Source organism: Desmodus rotundus, chromosome 6 (assembly GCF_022682495.2).
Source record: "Desmodus rotundus isolate HL8 chromosome 6, HLdesRot8A.1, whole genome shotgun sequence".
Lineage (NCBI taxonomy): Eukaryota > Metazoa > Chordata > Mammalia > Chiroptera > Phyllostomidae > Desmodus > Desmodus rotundus.
In genome coordinates this window covers 5661251-5679976 of record NC_071392.1, presented here as the reverse complement: position 1 = coordinate 5679976, position 18726 = coordinate 5661251, and the positions used below count along the sequence as shown (strand labels likewise).

General features: G+C 41.2%; 1 long non-coding RNA gene across 1 annotated transcript in view; it reads left to right on the top strand.

Annotated features, from left to right (window-relative positions):
• The window catches only part of LOC128781206 (uncharacterized), a 118040-nt gene extending 99581 nt beyond the window's left edge, over positions 1 to 18459 (top strand). Inside the window, exon 3 of the long non-coding RNA XR_008427113.1 lies at positions 18360 to 18459. This is a non-coding gene — a long non-coding RNA (uncharacterized lncRNA). The remainder of the gene's footprint in view (positions 1 to 18359) is intronic.
• Positions 18460 to 18726: the final 267 nt, after the last annotated feature.

Here is an 18726-nt window from a genome sequence, read left to right as displayed (position 1 = left end):
GTCTCTTTCCCTGGGTCTTTACATTCAGGTCGTTGCACTTTTTCCTCAAAGATACTTTCTCTGGTCACCCTAGAAAATAGGAATCTAAGTTATCTTAAGTTTCATAACATGTAAAGTATTACATTTGTCTCTCTATTCGGCTTTATTTTTCCTTCAGAGCACTTATTCCTTATATTCCGTATCTGTTATTTTCATCCATGTTCTCCAAGAATGGAAGGAAACTCCGTGAGGGCAGCTTCCCTGTTGAATTTCTTGCTTCTAGAATGATGCCCAGAACAGCAAAGCTCTCCACTGAGTGTGCATGGGAAGAATGGACATACAGATCTTTATCTAAATATTTTTAAATAGTGGCTTTAGATGGATTGTGCAGTTGTCTTTCATCTGTCTAACTGGCCACTTCTAAATTTATTCAATAGTTTCAGTTTTCAACTTTCGGTGTTTAAGTTGTCTATTTTATTATTTTGCACAGAGATGTGGCATCCTGAGATTACAGATCAAAGATCTAAATTATCCATTTATCCTTTTATCTCACATTATTCCAAAATCAAGATGAAATCTACACAAAGAGTAATTGCAGTAATAAAGAAGAAATTCAGATGCACACAAAATAGGAGGAAAACGATGGTGAGAGTGTCTAAACATGAAAGTTAATGTAATTGTTTGTTATTTCCTTTTTTTTTTTTTTTTTGATTCCAGAAACTCAGCAGCTAAATTTGGGATTCAAGATTAATCAACTCAACTCAGGTGCTTAAAACCTACATTCCACCTGTATCCTTGAGATGGTCTGTTTCATTTTTATTCTTAAATATCACATTTTACATTCTGTGATAATCTTTAAATTACTTCAGGAGACATACTTAATATGCACACGGCACAGAGTCTATTAAAAATAAATTGTGAGCTTCATTTTAGAAGAGCTGTACATGTAACTCTATATTACATATTTTAATATTCCTGGTGGTAAACTATACATCAAGTTATGATCATTTCAATGGAGAAAATAAACCAATATTCTTACAATATAGAGTCAAAATCATTTTACAGGTATTTTTAACCTAAGAATCTCTAATTTGAAGAGTTTTTTTTTCTTTTTTTTTTTTAATCATCACCCTTTGTCCTTCTTTTTGATGAAATGGGCTAAAGGTTAAAAAAAATAATTGAGGAAGCAGTTAAAAATGACTTAGTTGCACTGATCCAAATGGCCTTAGCCTGCTATCAAGGTTTGCTACTGAAATTTTTTCTATTACCTGTCATCATGAAGAGCGGAAGTGCAGTCTCTATAAATTACATTGCAGAGCAATTGTGGTAGAAAAATGGCAGCTGTTATTTTATCAAATTACTTTTTATCTACAAGACTGCTCTCCTTGCTGCCATGCTATGGTAAATTAGGTGGTAATGTTTGAAAAGGGGCATTGTTTTAATCTCTACTTTTACTGCTGACAAAATAACTTTGTCTTTTAAGTAAATCCCATAACACCCCATCGAGTCCTCTGTGCTCTGGGCCACTGCACTTGTTTGGTGTTAATACATTCTCACGATTAAAATAAACTTAAAGAAATGTTTCATTTAATTAGTATTATGGGACTATGAGTTAGCCAAGAAGTGTTATTAGCTTGAAGAATAGTTAATTTGATGGAAAGTAACTAAATCCCTTGATATTCCATCTTCCAACTGAACTTTCTTCGTTGAGCTAAAATTGTAACCTCTGGCACAGACTTCTATGTTTCAGTGCTTTTATAAATACAAGGTCTGTCTGTAAAAAGTCCAACCATTATTGATATAATGAGAATGGTTTGTGTGACATCATTGTAACCTGGCAGCCAAAGAGCGTGGACTAGAATGCGGATGCATGAACAATGACGACTTCACTGTACTAGTCAGTGGGGGTGGTAGACGCCACTGAGTGAACACATTTACTATGTGGCTGTTGCATTCACAATGACTGAGTGAGTAGAGTACTGAATCTGCATCATATTTTGCACTAAGCTTGAACATTCCTCCATGAAAACTATTCAGATGATTCAGAAGGCCACAGCTATGGGCAACTGGTGATTGGCAGCTTCATCATGTCAGCATGCCTGCTCACGCATCATGTCTCATGCAGGGATTTTTGCAAAACATCAAATCACCCAGGTGACTCAGCCCCCCTACAGCCCAGATTTGGTGGCCTGTGACTTCTGGCTTTTCCCAAAACTGAAATCACCTTTGAAAGGGAAGAGATTTCAGACTGTTGATGAGATTCAGGAAAATAAGATGAGGCAGCTAATGGTGATTGGCAGAATGGTGTGAGGTTCCCAGGAGCCTCCTTTGAAGGGAACTGAGGCATCATTGTCCTCTGTACAATGTTTCTTATTATCTTGTGTCTTCTTCAATAAATGTCTCTATTTTTCATAGTACACAGCTGGGCACTTTCTGAACAGACCTGGTATTTATTTGGCTATAGATGGGGGTGTGGTTTGGGTGGGGAAGAAACCCTAATACTTGTTCAGGGTGTATGATGTGTTAGATGTTTTTTTAACTTGTTCAATAATTAAAATTCAGTACATTGTACAATAGATATTCAGTATCTATAGGTATTATTATACACATTTTTTATAGAAAAACATACCTTCACTACATCATACAGCTTCAAATAAGTTGACTCAAGACTTGTCCGAATCTGAAGCTGTATATTTATACTACCCCATATTGTTCAAACACATGTTATATGTAAGGAAAAGGCACAGACAACTGTGCTTATTTAGTATGAAGACAAGAGGAATGGACATGTTTTCAAGAAGGTGTCATGTTTAGGAGGTGAGGTCATACATGGAAATTGCCCTGAAATGGGAGTTTAGGAGCTTAAGCCCTTTTTTTGGCACTGAAAAACTATTTGGATATATGAATAATTTAACTAAAAAGAGATGCCATTTCTCCTCTGTAAAAATAAGGAGTTGATTTTAGTATTTCTCTTCTATGCCAGAATTACTTTGATTTTGTGATGTTGAAAGATTATTATTGCTTTAACTGTACTTCAGATGAATAAAGAAAGTGAATTGGAATGAATGTATGAAACAGACAAAGGGAACTCTTGTGTCTTAAAGGCAGGGTTGTAACTGGAGGCCATGGAAACACCTTCTTTAGGAGATTTTTAAAAATTTGAAGGACCCACCTTATTGGAGTGCATTGAGAGTGGAAAAATCACATATCAAGAACTTGTCACTCATTCACCAAACACACTTCTGAGTCCTTTCTGTGTGCAAAGCACTACAGAAATGTATAATACATAACAACTACCTTCAAGGAGACTCTGATCCAGTGGGGGAGATAGACATGTAAACACTAACAGAATATAATATTTGTACAGTAATGGGTCTAACCCTATCGAAGGGGTCAATGCATCAATTTAGAACCCCACCATTACTTCAGAATAGTTCTTTCTGCTTACTTGCTTAAAGCACCCAAAAGGCATTATATAATCTAAAATATATTTTAAATAGTTTCTTTATCTCTCACCCATTTTATTCAGAGTCCCCACACTGTGCTTGTCACTTTTGTGAGTTGCTTCAAATCACACCCCTACCCAACTTGTGTCCTTTCCATTCTTTTCTCCCCACTCTCTATGTCTTGAATTTGTAAAATCCAGAAGAAGCAGTCTGGCAAGAGAAAATCAATCTCTGAGGACAGATAAGGGAAAGACAGCAAGCTGACAAAGTCAGAGCGACCCTACAATAAACTGTGATAGTTACAGTGTGGTTTTTCTGGCTTACTTCCCCTTCCCTTCTTTTCTCTGGCACAGAACTTCTTCTTGTGGAAAATACGTATTGGGTGGTTTGCGGAGCTTACACTATCCCCAACTAGCCACAGAAATAGAGGGGTTCAGACCTAGCCATCAGACTCCCTCCTTCTTCTGGCCAAAATGATGGGTTCAAGGACATGCAGATGTCCAAAGCTGGGTCAACCAGAGTGCCCCCAGGAGGCTGAATCTATGGCCCCTTTCTTCCTTCATGTATCACAAGCTGAGGGGATGACAGTGTGGACTTGCCGGCATTCACTTCCCTGCATTCCTATGGTTGGATGCAGCAGGCTGCCTGCACAATGAAGCTGACTGCAGAGGAGAGCAGATGTGGAAAAGGGGGTCTAGCAGCATCTGAGGCTGATGCACCCCTGAATTTTTCAGAGCTAATCAATCCAGCATGGCTGGAACAGTGATAATGGCTGAGAGATTGCAAGTGAGGATAGAGGCGGGCAGTGTCAGCTCATGAAGCTTTGCCATGATCTGACTCTGCCATGGTGAGGAGGATTTTGTTCTACACGTGATCAGAAGCCATTGGAGCATTTGGACCTGGGAGTGGGATGATCCAGTTTATGCTTCAAAAAGCTCACTGCGATTTTGTTCCTTTTGTTAGTTTATGATAAAGTGAGCTTACAGGTGACTTTGGCTTGGTTGGTCAGAGAAGATTTAATCACCGTACCAGCCCTGTGATCTGAAGGACAGGAAGAAGTGGCTCAGCCATCAAGTACTCACCGTGTTGTGCATAGTCATTAGTGAGCGTTGAAGTATGGAGGGGAGAGAAGTGTGTCTTGTCTGAAGATCCGGAGAATGTTCGTGTGGGCTGCAACCCAGAGTACGCAGTTGGGACTGTGAAAGAGGGGGCTGGAAAAGCAGAGTGGTGAGGAGGAGTTTAGATTGTATCCTAAAGACAATGGGATGTTTTGGATGACTTTAGGTAGGGGCACATCAGAGCAGGTCTGTATTTTGAATGGTTTCCTGAGGGTGTGGGAGAGGAATTGGAGGTAGCAGACTAGGCAGGAGGGCGCAGAAGGAACCCAAGCAGAGGGGTGGTGGTCTGAATTATGGCCAGGAATCGTCTGAACCCTTCTGGGAGCTGTCCTCTGCTCATTTTGGACAACTGTGATTGTTGCCTAGGCCTTGCTTATCCAGAGTCAACCTTGGAACTTCCACCAATTTATCTTAGATCTTTTTTTTTTTGTCACATAGGACAAATTTAATTCAGTTTCCACTTGGCAGTCCTTCAGAGTTTTCAAGGCAAGATCAGTGTCTTCCTTTCCATATTTCTTTCCATCATGTGGGAGTCTTTTCTTACGGGTAAGTGTCCCAAATTTCTTCAAATCATGTGATTTGAATGTGCCCTCTGTGACATAACTTTTTCCCTTCTCAATATTCTGTTCACTTTTATCTTGATTGATCTTGTTGATTGGTGACCAGCTCAGAGCGTGCCACCTACTTTTACCGACATAGAGGAGTGAGCAATTATTTCTTCCGTCTTTCCGATTATTGTAGCTTACAAATAATAACTGATATTCCCAAGGACTTTTCCAGTTCTTGTACAATACCACCGAGTCTGCAGTCAACTCAAATCCTAAATTGTTTTTCAGTCATGTTCCCATTAAGCCATATCCCTTCCTTTCCTATGTTTGATTTCCTAATTTCAAATTATTATGTTTGGTCTATTTTTACATGCATTTGTGAATCTCATTCTGGCACCGAGCATATCAACCCTTGCTCCCAGTTTCCTGACATCTACAGTAGTGCCCATGGCAGAACTGTTTTTTCAGCTGTTTGATAGCTCCCTAGTATTATTTTTAATTTAATTTATTGGGGTGACATTGGTGTGCAAAACCATACAGGTTCCAAGTGTACAAGTCAATAAACCACCATCTACACACAGCATCATCACCCCGAGCAAAGTCTCTTTCGGTCCCCATGTCCCCCCCTTTGCCCACCTCCACCTGCCCCCACCCCCTTTCCCTCTTGCTATCACCACACTGTTGTCCATACCTATGTGTTAGGTATACATGTGCTTTTGGTTAATCCCTTCACTTCTTTTATCCAGTCCCCTTCCCTACCCCTTACAGCTGCCAGTCTGTTCCAGGCATCCCTGCCTCTGTTTCTATTTTGTTCATCAGCTTATTTTCTCATTAGATTCCACACGGAAGTGAGATCACATGGTGTTTAGATCTTCTGCCTGGCTAAGGCTACCAAGGAAAGTCTCATCAGTGTCTGCTTTTTCTGCAACCCTCCTGTCGCCTCCTGCACCCTCCCCTTAAAATAAAAGCCTCTGCATCGTAGGCCACATATTCTACATCCCATGTGTATATGTGCTGATGAGTTTAATTAAGGAAACATGTCTCAGGTAATGTTTTAGCTTGTTAACATGCGTTTTTCCTTCATAAGATTTTTAGGAGGGTCAATTATTAGTGCTATAAGAATTTATATTGTGGAAAGGCTGTTGGAAAGTAGACTTTTAAAAAGGAGAGACTCTGGTACATGTTTAAGTTACCGTCACACTTTCGTGTGGTCCTGGGACCTTACTGTATGTGTTCTTTCTCAGACTGGGGGCTGGATTCATCCATTTATTCAGACATTTGGTAAATGTGTGAGTGTCTGATACTGGTTATCTATAAATAACAAAGACCCCTCCTCATGAAGTTCGCATTCCAGTGGATGAGACAGAATATGTGTAGATAAATGTTATATCAGGGAGTAATATATGCAATGGTTGGAAAAAACCACTACCACCACCACTGACACAGTTAGGGAGGAAAGAGTTCTGCAGGCCAGTCTCCCTTCTGTATGGGGTAGTCAGGGAAGGCTTCTATATAGAAGATGGAGTGACAAGCTACACAGATATCCAAGAAAGAGTTTTGGGGCGTAAATAGCAACATGTGCAAAGGAGCTGAGCTTGGAGCACGCTTGGTGTGTTCAAAGCTGCTGTAACCGGAGTTGAAAAGAAGTCGGCAAAGGGGAGAAGAAAAGGAGATGGGCCGAACAGGCCCTGCGGGGGTGGGATGGGGGGTCCTGTAAGTCTGTGGTTGTCAATCCCCATCCGCCGGAGCGCTCATTAAAACAGATTTCTGGGCTCTGCTCCCGGAGTCCAAGATTCAGCAGGTCTGGGGTGGGTCTAAGTGTTTGCGTTGCCAACAAACTCTCAGAGGATGTTGATGCTGTGTTGTAGGGTGTTGTAGGTCATGGTAAACGCTTGGGCTTTTGTTGACCAATATGAGGACCAACAGATGAGAAAGAGTAGAGGAGAGACATAACATTTGGAAAGCATGAGTGTGGCTGTGGGTAACAAATAGGTATAGGGGGTCAGGGTGGAAGTCGGGTGTCCAAAAAGGAGGCCTTTGGAATCATCAGATTAGGAAAGGTGGTAACTTTGTCCAGGGTGTTAGCCATAAGAACGGAGAAAAGCGATTGGATTAAGGAAAACCCACTTCCTATTTTCCAGGGCTTGGAGACTATAAGCAAACAACGGCACGGAGATGTGGTCTTTGTTCTGTTGTGTCAGGGACTGGCCCATATCCAGTCCCTGCTGTGTGATTCAGGTTGAAGCCTTTAACCTAGTGTATATTTTGCATGCACTAGTACACATGAATGCAAGGTGTTAGAGTAACTGACGCCTGTGACAGGTTGCAAGTGTGTACCTTTACAATGCCAGGCATATGTTCTAGATTTATTTTTGTTTCACCTTTGTTTTATTGATCTAAAGTATGTCATATTATGAGACTATTACTGGCAACTTCGGATTTCACTAAATCACTCATAATAGAAGACACTGACAAAGAGTAGTTATGCTCGCTGCCTTTTACAGGATTCCTAGGAGATGTCATTATGATTATATCTTTTTGTTAAATGGGATTTATAAAAACTGCTAAACATTTATAGAGATGACAGCTCCCTCGCATTTGAGACTTACCTTTTAGCTCCATGCCTTCGAATCCTGGCGCTTTTGCTCCACAGAAACTCGTTTCTATAATGCACTGTGGTCTCAGCTTTCATTTTTTTTTTTTTTACTCCAATGTCCTGGTGAGACAATGTCAGCTTGTTTTGTGGCAATTCATCTGCACATTGAGTGACAGCTTTTGCTCTCTCTGAGTGGTATGACGGGGTGAAAGGTCACTCTGTCTGGCTGTGCTGCCAACTGAAATGCTTAGTGTGTTTTCAAACCATGGGTCATTAGAGATGAAGGAGCTTCATAAATCACCTTGTCTCTTCTTTCATCTTACAGATGTGGAAAATGAGACTAGAATAGCTAAGAAAACAGTCCTTTTTTTTTTTTTAAACCCTTATTAGAGATGAGACGGTGTATGTTTAAAAAGCCATCATCATCTGGGGTTGAAGAGTGAACACCTTAGCAAGAAGTCTTGTCAAAATGTGATGGCAGTCATTCCGGGGTCAGGGTCACGGTGCTAAAATGAGGATTGTGGAATTAGCTTCAGAGCAGCAGCGCGAGGGGCAGCCGAGTGATGTGTGTGTCTCTCACACGTGGACTCGCGTCCCTCTCAACCCGGACCACAGGCCTGGTAAAGAGAGCAGGAAGCTGCTCCTTGCTTCCTCTCAGAGGACACATCATTGTTTTAGATACTCAGAATTATTTTTAAGGACTCTACTATTCATAGCAGTTAGTAAAACTCGAGGAGATGAAAAGCCAGATCAGTAACCAATTGACACGAGGGGGCAAGTAGTGTATACCGATGTATCCCTCTAGTGGGCATTGGCCTTGAGTTCACACCACGCCTTAAAGCAGTTCATACATGCCCTCTTTTTAGTCACCAGTCCAGCACGGATGGCATTTTCTCAGGTATCTCTAAGCTGTAAGAGGCAGCTAGCCGCCTCGCAGGAAATCCAGGCTCTGTTCCTAGAACAGGTGAAAATTGACTCTGGGAGGGAAAACAGTAGATATTTGTGACAAAGGGGGAGAGAGGAGGGCAAAGGCACAGAACCTGACAATTGTGTAGTAGAGTGAAAGGGGCGGGTCTCGGATGAGTCTCCCGGGTGTTTGGCGACCTGGTAGATGATTGTATCGTTACTGTGATTAAACTGGAACCTGGAAGAAAGGGTTGGTTTGAGAGGATGGATGAGAAAATCTGGGCTTTGGTTATGAGTTTAAAGTGTCTATGAGGCAACTTACTGGAGTTTTGCAGCACAGCGAACCACACAGACTCACAGTTCAGGGAGGAATCTGGGTTAGAAAGGCTGACTTGGTGCACGCGAGAGGAAGTTGAATCTATTGCCCTGACTTAGAATTCCCAAAGAGAAAGTGAATCACAAGAGTCTGGGTGGAGTCAAGACCTGGGACCGCAGCTGTTGAAGACAGTGTGACCAGGAAGTGTGCTGTTGAATCCCTTTTTTTTCAGGGGCAGGAGACTTCTGACTAGATGATAATGTCCATTACATGGTCTTGAGAGAGGAACTTTGAACAGGAGCGAAGGTGAAGGTGAAGGTGGGGCGATTACAAGGCTGTCCCTCCATGGGTACCAGTGTCCCCCTGGCTGAGACCGGGAAGTAAGGTGAGAGATGTAGGCACTAGTATGTGCAATAATTTTGAAGTGTCATTACTGAGAGCAGAGAAGTTCGTGTAGTCTGATGGTGTGGGGATCGAAGGACGGATGTTTCGTTTTCACACGTGGATGGAGTGAATTAGTTTAGAAGAGCCCATAGGAAGCCCAGAAAATGCAGGAGCCACCTGCTTTCCTTGAGGTATGTGGGTCATTTGGAAGAGCTGTAAGAAAAGCGCTTTCCTAAGAGAAGACTTCTGATTTTCTGTATGCACAACAATGGAAAGAGCCTCCTGTAAAGCAAGCGAGGGGGTAGAGGTGTACTTGTGACGGAATCGGGAGCTCCAGAATGGGGAAGAGGGCAGGGTGAGGTCAGCTATGGGATAATGAGGGAGAGATGGTGAAGGGTGGAGCAGGTCTGGGATGTGGCGGCAGGCGGACAACCTTTACGGAGGTGAGCGTACAGAAGAGGAAAGATGACCAGAGCAGTATAAGATAACACCTCTACTCTGTGGAGTTAGGGAGAAAGAACACACATGAACACAGAGACGTTCACAACGTCAGTCAAGACTCCAGACAGAATCGTGCAAAGTGTTTCGCCTGTAAGTGGGCAGAGTTCAAAGGAGAACTGGTCCAAGGCAATATGCTGAGCAGTGGTGGTGGAGAGATTTTTGGCTGGATTGGGGAATGAATCAATTAGGCTAATATATATGAAGTCCTGAAAATGGCTAAGTGTGAGGTGGTGTTACCAGGGGTATGATCGCGAACGTGTCCAAGCTTTGACTTCCCCTTTGACAAACTTGCTGCATCAGGAAGTGCTTTGGGAATTTGGTTGCCCAGGTCCCTGCTCTCACTTTTCTAAGTCAGACTCTCTGTGGGTCAGCCCTCAGGATCTCCCTGTGTTTTTTATAGCTCTCTTTCTGCTAAGTTATATTTTAATAATATATAGCTGCTTAATTATAGTTCAACTTACATAGCAATAAAGAGGTATGTGAATAGCAAAAAATAATTTAAAAAACCACACAAGGAATGTCACATAACCAGAGTTAAGAAACTGGACAATTGGTTGGAAAATCATGGGAGGTGCTTAGTGTAGGAATTTCATTTTGAAGCTAATGGAATACCACAGAGTTATTTTGAGCAGGAAGTGATGGATATATTTTAAGAGAATTATTATGGTTTGTGTAAGTGATATTTACTAACAAATTTCCAGTGACTCAGACATATTCTATTCATGTATGAAGAATTAATATATTTAGAATAACATGAATTTAAATGAGGCTTACTGAAACTTTTGGTAGAAATGAGAAATCTAATCTGTAATCTTCTAAGCATTGTGTTTGTCTGATGTAGAGAAATCTGACATATGGCATTATTATGATTTTAATGTGCACAACTATATTTATATGAATAAGAAATTAATTTAATTGGAAAATCATTAGTTTTTGCCATACTATTGATTTCCAGTTTCTCTAGTGATATGAAAGTTACTGATTTTTAAGTTAAGAAATAAATCTTATAAACCAGTGGTTTTTATACTAAGAAAAAAAAAAGATCTTTAGCTTTGCTTTTTGAACTAATGACTGACTTCCCTGCAGGTTGGTGAAGAAAGGAATAAAAAAAATCATACATTGGTGAATTAAAAATAGTTGATTTTTTTTTTATCACTCTTGGTCACACAAAAGACTCATTTTATGATTTGCTAAAGTTGTATATCTTCTTTATCTGTTAATGAAGCAAAAATTGTCTGCCCCTTTGCACACTTTCCTTTACACCTGTGTCTGTGTCTGAAGCCCTTTCAAGAATATGCAGTTCTGATCAAGAACTCTGCCTCTCCCTGATAAACCCCTCCTGCATCTGGTTTTGGATGACATAATGGTGATTACCGTTGAGCCTACTTAGATACAGTGAAATTGCCCCAAAACTTTGAAGTTCTGAGATTTAAAGAAAAGACGAAATGCAAATGTGTATGTTCTGTTTTCCTACGGAAATGGTATTCTAAATGAGAAATAACTCCTTTGTTGGCACACTTTGGGTCTTTCAGAAAACATGGAGGGTCTCTTGGAAGACAGGCTTCCTGGTTTTTCTTATAACTCTATTAAGATACATTATTAAGTAGAGACCAAAGCATCTAGGATTTTAAAGAGTAATTGATAAGAACCTGAGGGATTTATTTATTTATTTCTGTGTATGAAGTATCTTCATTTCATTCTTGAGTTCCAATTTTTTGGTGAGCAGCTTTCTTTATATTTTGTAATATCTGATTGTTAAAGCTGTATATTTTCATGGTAAAATGTAAGTGATACAGGAAGGTATAGAGAAAATTACTTATCACTCTCCACTGAAATCTAACCACTGTTGATGGTTTAGTTCACATCCTTCCACACTCCTTCCTGCGTGTATGAATCTTTGCGGATGTGACTCAGACTGGGCATCTCATTCGGGTAGGGTCTCAGGGGGGCCCATCTCTCTCCTTGTGGAGCCTCCTCTCTTTTTTAGGGCTCTTCACCACTCTATCTATGAGGACTTCTGTAGCTGTCTTTTGTTTTTGCTGCTCTGTTCCTCATCTTTCTGTCACACTCTTAGTATCTTTCACATTCTCCATGTATGTATTCGCATGTATAGATTGTGTGAATGTGTATGTATGTATGAGTGTGTATGTAATTTATGTCAAAATAAAACAATTAGATACATGCTGACTTATAATAAAAAAAACCTTTAAAAATAAATAAGGACCCAAAGTTCTATTTTAATGACTGAATGGTATTCTGTAGTATAGTGTGGTATAGATTTATTTATCCAACTCCTTTAGGCAATTTCTTTCAGACATTTAGGTTGTTTCAAGTTTTTGTTTCTATATTTAGTCCTTTTAACCCATATTTTAACATATTTGTACAATCATCTCTTAGCAACTGAAATAAGTTACTGTTAACAATTACTAATAACCCTTATTAAAAATGTCCATAATTAGGTGTTCTAAATGATATCATCTTAGCCATTTGCTAATTGGCTAACCTCAGTGTAGTTTTTATGGGGTTTCTTGGGGAAGGTCAGTTTTCTTTAGGTAGGGGGATATTGCAAGATGTTGCTAGCAGTCGTTGGTGGGTTGCACTTCTCGATTGTGGTCAGACGTTTGTAATAGTGTATTCGCTAATGGACGTGTTCTGAGCGCCCTTCCTCATGGCCAACTGGAGCCGCGTTTTGAAAAAGCCAATGAGGGTTTCAGCTGTAGGTGACCCAAGAGCAGAAGTGAGCTATACAGCCCCAGCAGTAGGAATGAGACTCACCGCCCTGCCCTAACCATCTGGGTTAAAAGGATTCCTTTCTCAACCACAGGGGTCCCTCCTTTGAAGTTTTGCCTCCCCATTCTTTAGTTCCTTTTAAAACAAGCTCTAAACCGCTTGAGACAGGAGCCTCGCTTTCACTGTGTTGGTTGGTAAAATGCCATGTGCTCACGTGACATTTTGTAGATATAAAAACAGCAATGATTATAGGCTGTTGGTAGTCCTCTGTTGATATCCCTGCTGGTGACAATGCACTGAGATGTCACTGGACATTCTATTGAGTTAACAGATGCTGTCGTGTTGATTTTTTTTATTTTTTACTGCTGTTCAGAGCAGAGAGAATATTGATTTTAATCAAACAGGGAGTAATTGCTTTGACAAGGTTTTTTTACTCAATGATCGAAAATGTTATGGAAAAGTAAAAAGAGTAAATAATAATCTAGGTGGGGTTCTTTCAAAAGGGCTGAGAGGATGTTTGAAAATAATGACCCAAGGACAGAGGTTCAGTTTCAGAAATGAAATGTGCAAGCAGCCACCCCAGAGTAATCTCTTACGTGAGTATTAGAAGTCTTTCATTAGAATGTTAAATGATGGTACTGCTAGTCAAATTGTGATTGAAACATAGAGATACATGGTTTAATGTATTTATCATTTAATACCTGTATATGTGTGTATTCACTCAACAAGTATATAATGAGCACCGACAATAAGGCTGGTGGTGTCCTAGGTCCAGGGGCTGTAGTAGCGAGAAACACAAAGTCCGTGCCTTGAGGGAGTGTGCATTCCAGAGGAGGGATACGGGCAATGCTAACTGTTACATAATATCGAGTGGCAGTCTGTGCCGTGAGGAGAAAAACAAAGCAGAGTGGCGGCAGTAACCACTCATGCCCCTGGTCTGGCAGTCACCTTCACGTCCATTGCAGCTGGGAGAGTGCTCTGGCGACCAAAACAAGTGACAAAAAAGCCCTGTAGGTATTTATTAAAACAGTGCTCCGGGCAGAAGGAAGAGCAGGGGCAAACGTCCTTGGGCAGGAGTTTGTTCCAAAGACAGCAGGCAGACCTCTGTGGCTGTGCAGTGGTAGCACTAGGCGGAGTACTCTGTGACCTAATCTTACTTTCTTCTAAAGGGATTAGTCTGGATGCTACAGAGTAAATGAAAGGTGCCAAAATGGAGAAACCCTATAGCAAGTTCAAATCCAGGCAATGGGAGATAGTGGTTTAGAGGAGATCAATAGCAATAGAGGATATGAAAAGTGATTAGACTTTTGCCATATTTTGGTGGGTGGAGGTGACAGGGTTTCCTGACAGATCGGATGTTGGGTGTAAAATAAAGCAAGCAAAAATGTCTCCTTTTGAGATATGTCAGGTTTGGGTATTGGAGAGATTAGTATATAGTCCCAAGAAAGAGGTCATGGCTGGACATGTACATTTCAGAGTCTTCGGCGTAACATTGATATTAAATTCCACTAAAGATAAGAAACTAGAAGAGATCGTTTGGATCATGTCAGAAGCTCTGACAGCTGAGGGCTGGGGTGTTTGAAGGGTCAGGGTCAGGAGGAATCAGCGGGGAAGAGGAGGAGGAAGGAGATACTGAGGTACAAGGAGACCCCAAGAGCGCAGTGTTCCAGAGGCCCAGGGGAGTCCTGTCCCAGAAAGGAGGGACGGGTGCGTGGAATCTGAAGTGATGGTGCGGTCTGGGAAAATCAGTGTGGGGTGGGCACCCGGGAGTTACTGTGCCCATCTTGTGAGCTGTTCAGAGGAACGAAGGACACAAAGTCTTTCTGGAGTGGGTTCTAAAGAGAACAGGATAAATAATAAAAACAGCACTGTAAATAACCACTGCTGAGTTTTGCTGTGAACAGAACAGCATTGTCGTTGCAACCGTGTTGAATGAATAACCAGACAGCATACATGGCAGGCCTGTTGGAGCAGTTTTGTTGGTGACAGACTCCTAGGGGCAGGGCCAGTACCAGGAGTTTGAGCCCCCACAGCCCACTGCTTTTAGGGCAGGACATAGAGATTTGGCAGAGCTTAGAGTCAGACTCCAGGAAGGTGACCTTGACATTGGCTGTGAGGATTTAAAGCTGCGCCCACTGCTCCTCTCCTGATAGAATCGGGCAACTGAAATACTTTGGTTCCAGCCTGATTCCTTCAGTTCAGCAGGGCTGGGATTCAAGTTTCCGGTCGACCAGGACTGATACTTACAAGCACTAGCTCCCCACTTTCCCTGGGAGCTCTGAGGACGAATTCTTTTCCGGGAGCCCAGCCTTGTGTCTTAGGTCACAATAGAGGCGGTAGAGTGGTACAGGAGGGTTTCCTAACTGGTCTCCTCTTCCTCATCTCTTTCCTTCCCTCCTTCCCCCTCCTTTCTCTCTCTCTTCCCTCCTTTTTCCTCCCTGCTTTTTAATGTCCAATATAATAGGTGTTTATGTGCCTATGGGAGTAATCTTGGAGAGAGGAAGAACCATTAGTAATGTAGGGGAAATAGTCATTTCTGTGGAGAAGATAAGAGGATTAGGATTCTGCATTAGAGTGGAGGCCTGGCCTTTGTGAGGGGAATGGATAGAGCATCCATATTAAAGAGAAGGCAGGATTTATAAACACAGATGTGCGTACACTGTGGTCAGAGCTCTTCGGATTGCTTCTAATTTCTCGGTGAAATATGAACTGGCACCGAGAGCAAGGAGGGGGAAGCAGGTGCCGCAGTGATTACAGCGATGCATGATTAACAGCCTTATTTTCCCAATGAAAACAAATTTTATTAGCTCTGTGCCCTAGAAGAGGAAGCACTTTCTCTCTCTTACTGAGAATCGAATTTTGTGGATCGCTGGTAGACAGTCTCAGTTAAACCTGTTTAGCGTTTGGTCAAATGTTTATTTCTGCGGGCCAGTTTTTATGGGGGAGAAATCTCATTATTTATGGTGTTTTGTGATTTGAGTCCAGTTTGATGATTCTCTAAACAGAACAGAAATAAGCCAAATGTACTTGTGCCTATATGGCATGCACCTAGAAGGATCTGTACTTATTAAGCATACAGATATGTTTAAAATCCACTGATCTTCATGTGGCTCAGAGCAAGCAAAAACATGAAATTTGAAATTGTTGTCTTCACGGCCTTCGGAGGGCACGGAATGACGGACACATCCTGACCTACTTGTAACTGTGAGACTGAACCAGTTATTCACATAAGGGTTTTTTTTCCCACAATTGGAGCTTAGATAATTGGATTAAACCATAGCAAAATAAGTCAGGCCTGCTTCCTTACGTCCCCTCTGTGGAAGAGGAGACTGGATATTCTGGCAAAAAAAAAAAAAAAAAGCATATAGTTTATAGTTCATTATGTATTATTCTTGAAAAAGCAAGCAAAAATCTCCTCTTTTAAAATAAAGAAAACAACAGGTAATAACTGGGATCCATAATCCTTGATTTCCACAGCTTTAATATTGAAGGTCAAGTTAAGGTTGCCCTAAATGTCTCTTAAAGACCCTCCCACTTGGAGTGGTGAATACACAATAGAATATAGAGATGGTGTATTATAGAATTGTAACCCTGAAACCTATATAATTTTACTGACCAATGTTGGCCCAATAAATTCAATTAAGTAACATTGTATGGTCTTTCAGGGTGGTGTTCGTGGCTGAGCCATTTGTGGCTGAGGAAGTTATTCACGTAGCTGACGTCAGGTACCGGTTTCTGTCGGATTTCTAGTTGCTTCCTCTGTGAGGACATGCCTCAGTTCCTTTCCCGAGGATCCTGCCTTCATTCCTTCAAGTCGTAAAGGCAGCTCAGATGGAATTGGGGGAGTAATTTCAAATCTCATATCTAATTTTGTCTGGAGCCAAAATTTCCATGGAACTTGTTAAAAATGCAAATTTCCAGAGCCCATCTTCTACGCTTCTGATTGAGTGGCTTGAAACCGGGCTTGGAAATTTACATTTTAGTAAGCACCCAGAAAGGTCTGAGGTGTGTGGTCGACGAAACACACTTTGGAACACCGCCCTAGTTAATATGCAAAATTTACAGACGTTTGCCTGATTTAGTGACACGAGACTTCTATGCCATGAGTTTTAGCTAAAAAATCAGAAGAGGATGGAAAATAACAAAGGGAACAGAATGGAAAGGACAGGGTGGCAAGCTGACTCTTTCTAGGTTGTCAGGACAAAGGGAAGATGCTGAGCCTCGGAGAAGGCTATAAAATATTGTAATAGGAGGAAGTGACCCATATAAATTTCATTCAAATGTGCAGCCTTTGGAATGAGTTGGGAGACACTTACACACTGAGTTCTGGGAGGTAACCCATCGTGATAGAAAAACTCAGATTTATAAACCAGACCAACTTTGTCCCCAGCCCGTGACCCTAGAAGTACACAGACCAACAGCTATTGGTTCTCCAAGTGCAACATAATCTACCGTGTGTAGTCCTGTACATCCGTACTTGCAAGGCATTTGGCTCCAGGAGATTGTCCAATTGCAAGTTACTGGAACTAAAGAGTCCTCTCGAATTATGCTAATAAATTGCCTTTCTTCCTCTCTGCCTCACTCATTTCTTTTCCTCCTGCCCTCCTCTCTCTCTCTCTTTTTCCTTTTTAAAAAATTTCTGGTAGTTTTTTCCATATCTAAATCTTGTGTATATATTTTATAATCAAGAAGAAAGCCTTGTTTATTATTTCGTCTTTAAAACTTATTTTTACATTAAAAAATTATAAGCTCCATAAACATAAAGGATTATGACAAATAGTTATTTTATAAACCCTTAATATTTTACAGTCTAATTGGCAATATTAGAAATGCAAGCAATATTTTAATAGCTCTTTGCTCCTTCCTTGGCTTGAAGTATACTTTTCATTTTCTTTTTAAGGGCCAAAATCGTATTAGTACTTTGAGATTTCATTAAAACCTTATTTTTGTCCCTGGTCACCATCCTTCAGCCTCCCTACCCCTCCAAATTAATTGCCTTTCCTCTGAGTTTTTATAACAATTCGATCATGCTACTTATCAACTTGCGAGCTCCCTAAGCAGTGAGCACATATCTTCATTTGCTTGGGTCACTTTTCCTGGCCTGAGCATTAACTTAGCCTTTTACTCTCCGAAGTGTCCTAGTTTTGATAATAGATGACATGTCCGTTCTACAGTGAAGAGACTTTTTATCTCTGGTACTTAGCCTGTTACCTGGTCCATAGAGGTTATTCAATCAAAGTTTGTTCACGAGTTTGAATTGCATTTATCATTTAGTGGCTGGAAGGACTGTTAGAGGTCTGGCAGAAACCTTTAGGTGTTTTATAGGTATTATTATTTATATCAATTATTTATAGGTATTAACACTCAAGGACAACACAGTGAGAGCCCACAGAGCCATTAGTTATCCTGGAAAACGTGGAGAAAACCTGGCCCAGACTTCTGAGGAGCTGGCTGTATCCTAGGCAGTGCCTGAAAATGCTGATCCAGAGGAATGTTCAAAGGAAAATAAATATCCCTGAAGATACTTTTACTGTTTAGTGGGAAAACATAGTTAAAAAATAAGGTCTAACTAAGGAGTTCAAAGTAAATATTCTGTATTTATTGAATTGCTCTTTATTTTAAGATGATGTCTACTATTAAATTATTGTTTGTATGTTAGAATTTTCTTTCTTTTATGAATCGATGGCAATTAAAAACATCTTTCCTTATCAAAATAAGAAGCTGGCAACCCCCAAGTCTGGGAAGCGTTGGCTAAGAAGTCAGGCTGGGGCTGGAAGGTGCTATGGGGCCCCACGTGGCAGGAATAACGGAAGGCCCTCACCCTGTCCCTTACAGGAAGACCCTCACCGTTCCTGTCCCTGTGTGCCTGGAACGTGCGCGTCTACTTGGCTCACTGCTCTGTCCCTGGGAGTTAAACAGCGCGGTGCTCAGCGGGTATTCATCATCAGTTGTCAGGTACCTGTAGCCGCAGTGCCCACCAATACGCCACTCTGCTGCAAGCCCCTGGCGTCCCGACCAGGTGAGCAGGTGAGTCAGTTGTGTGCTTTTGAGCACGCAGTCCTCACTGTGCTCCGAGTAGGGCTCATCCATTAGTGCTTCCTGCCCTTCGCTCAGCTGAAGTGTGAGCTGGGGGTTCAGTGTTTTTGTGGGAGTCACGGTAATGGTCCTTTTTTTGTTTGTGTTTAGAATTTTTTAAAATTTG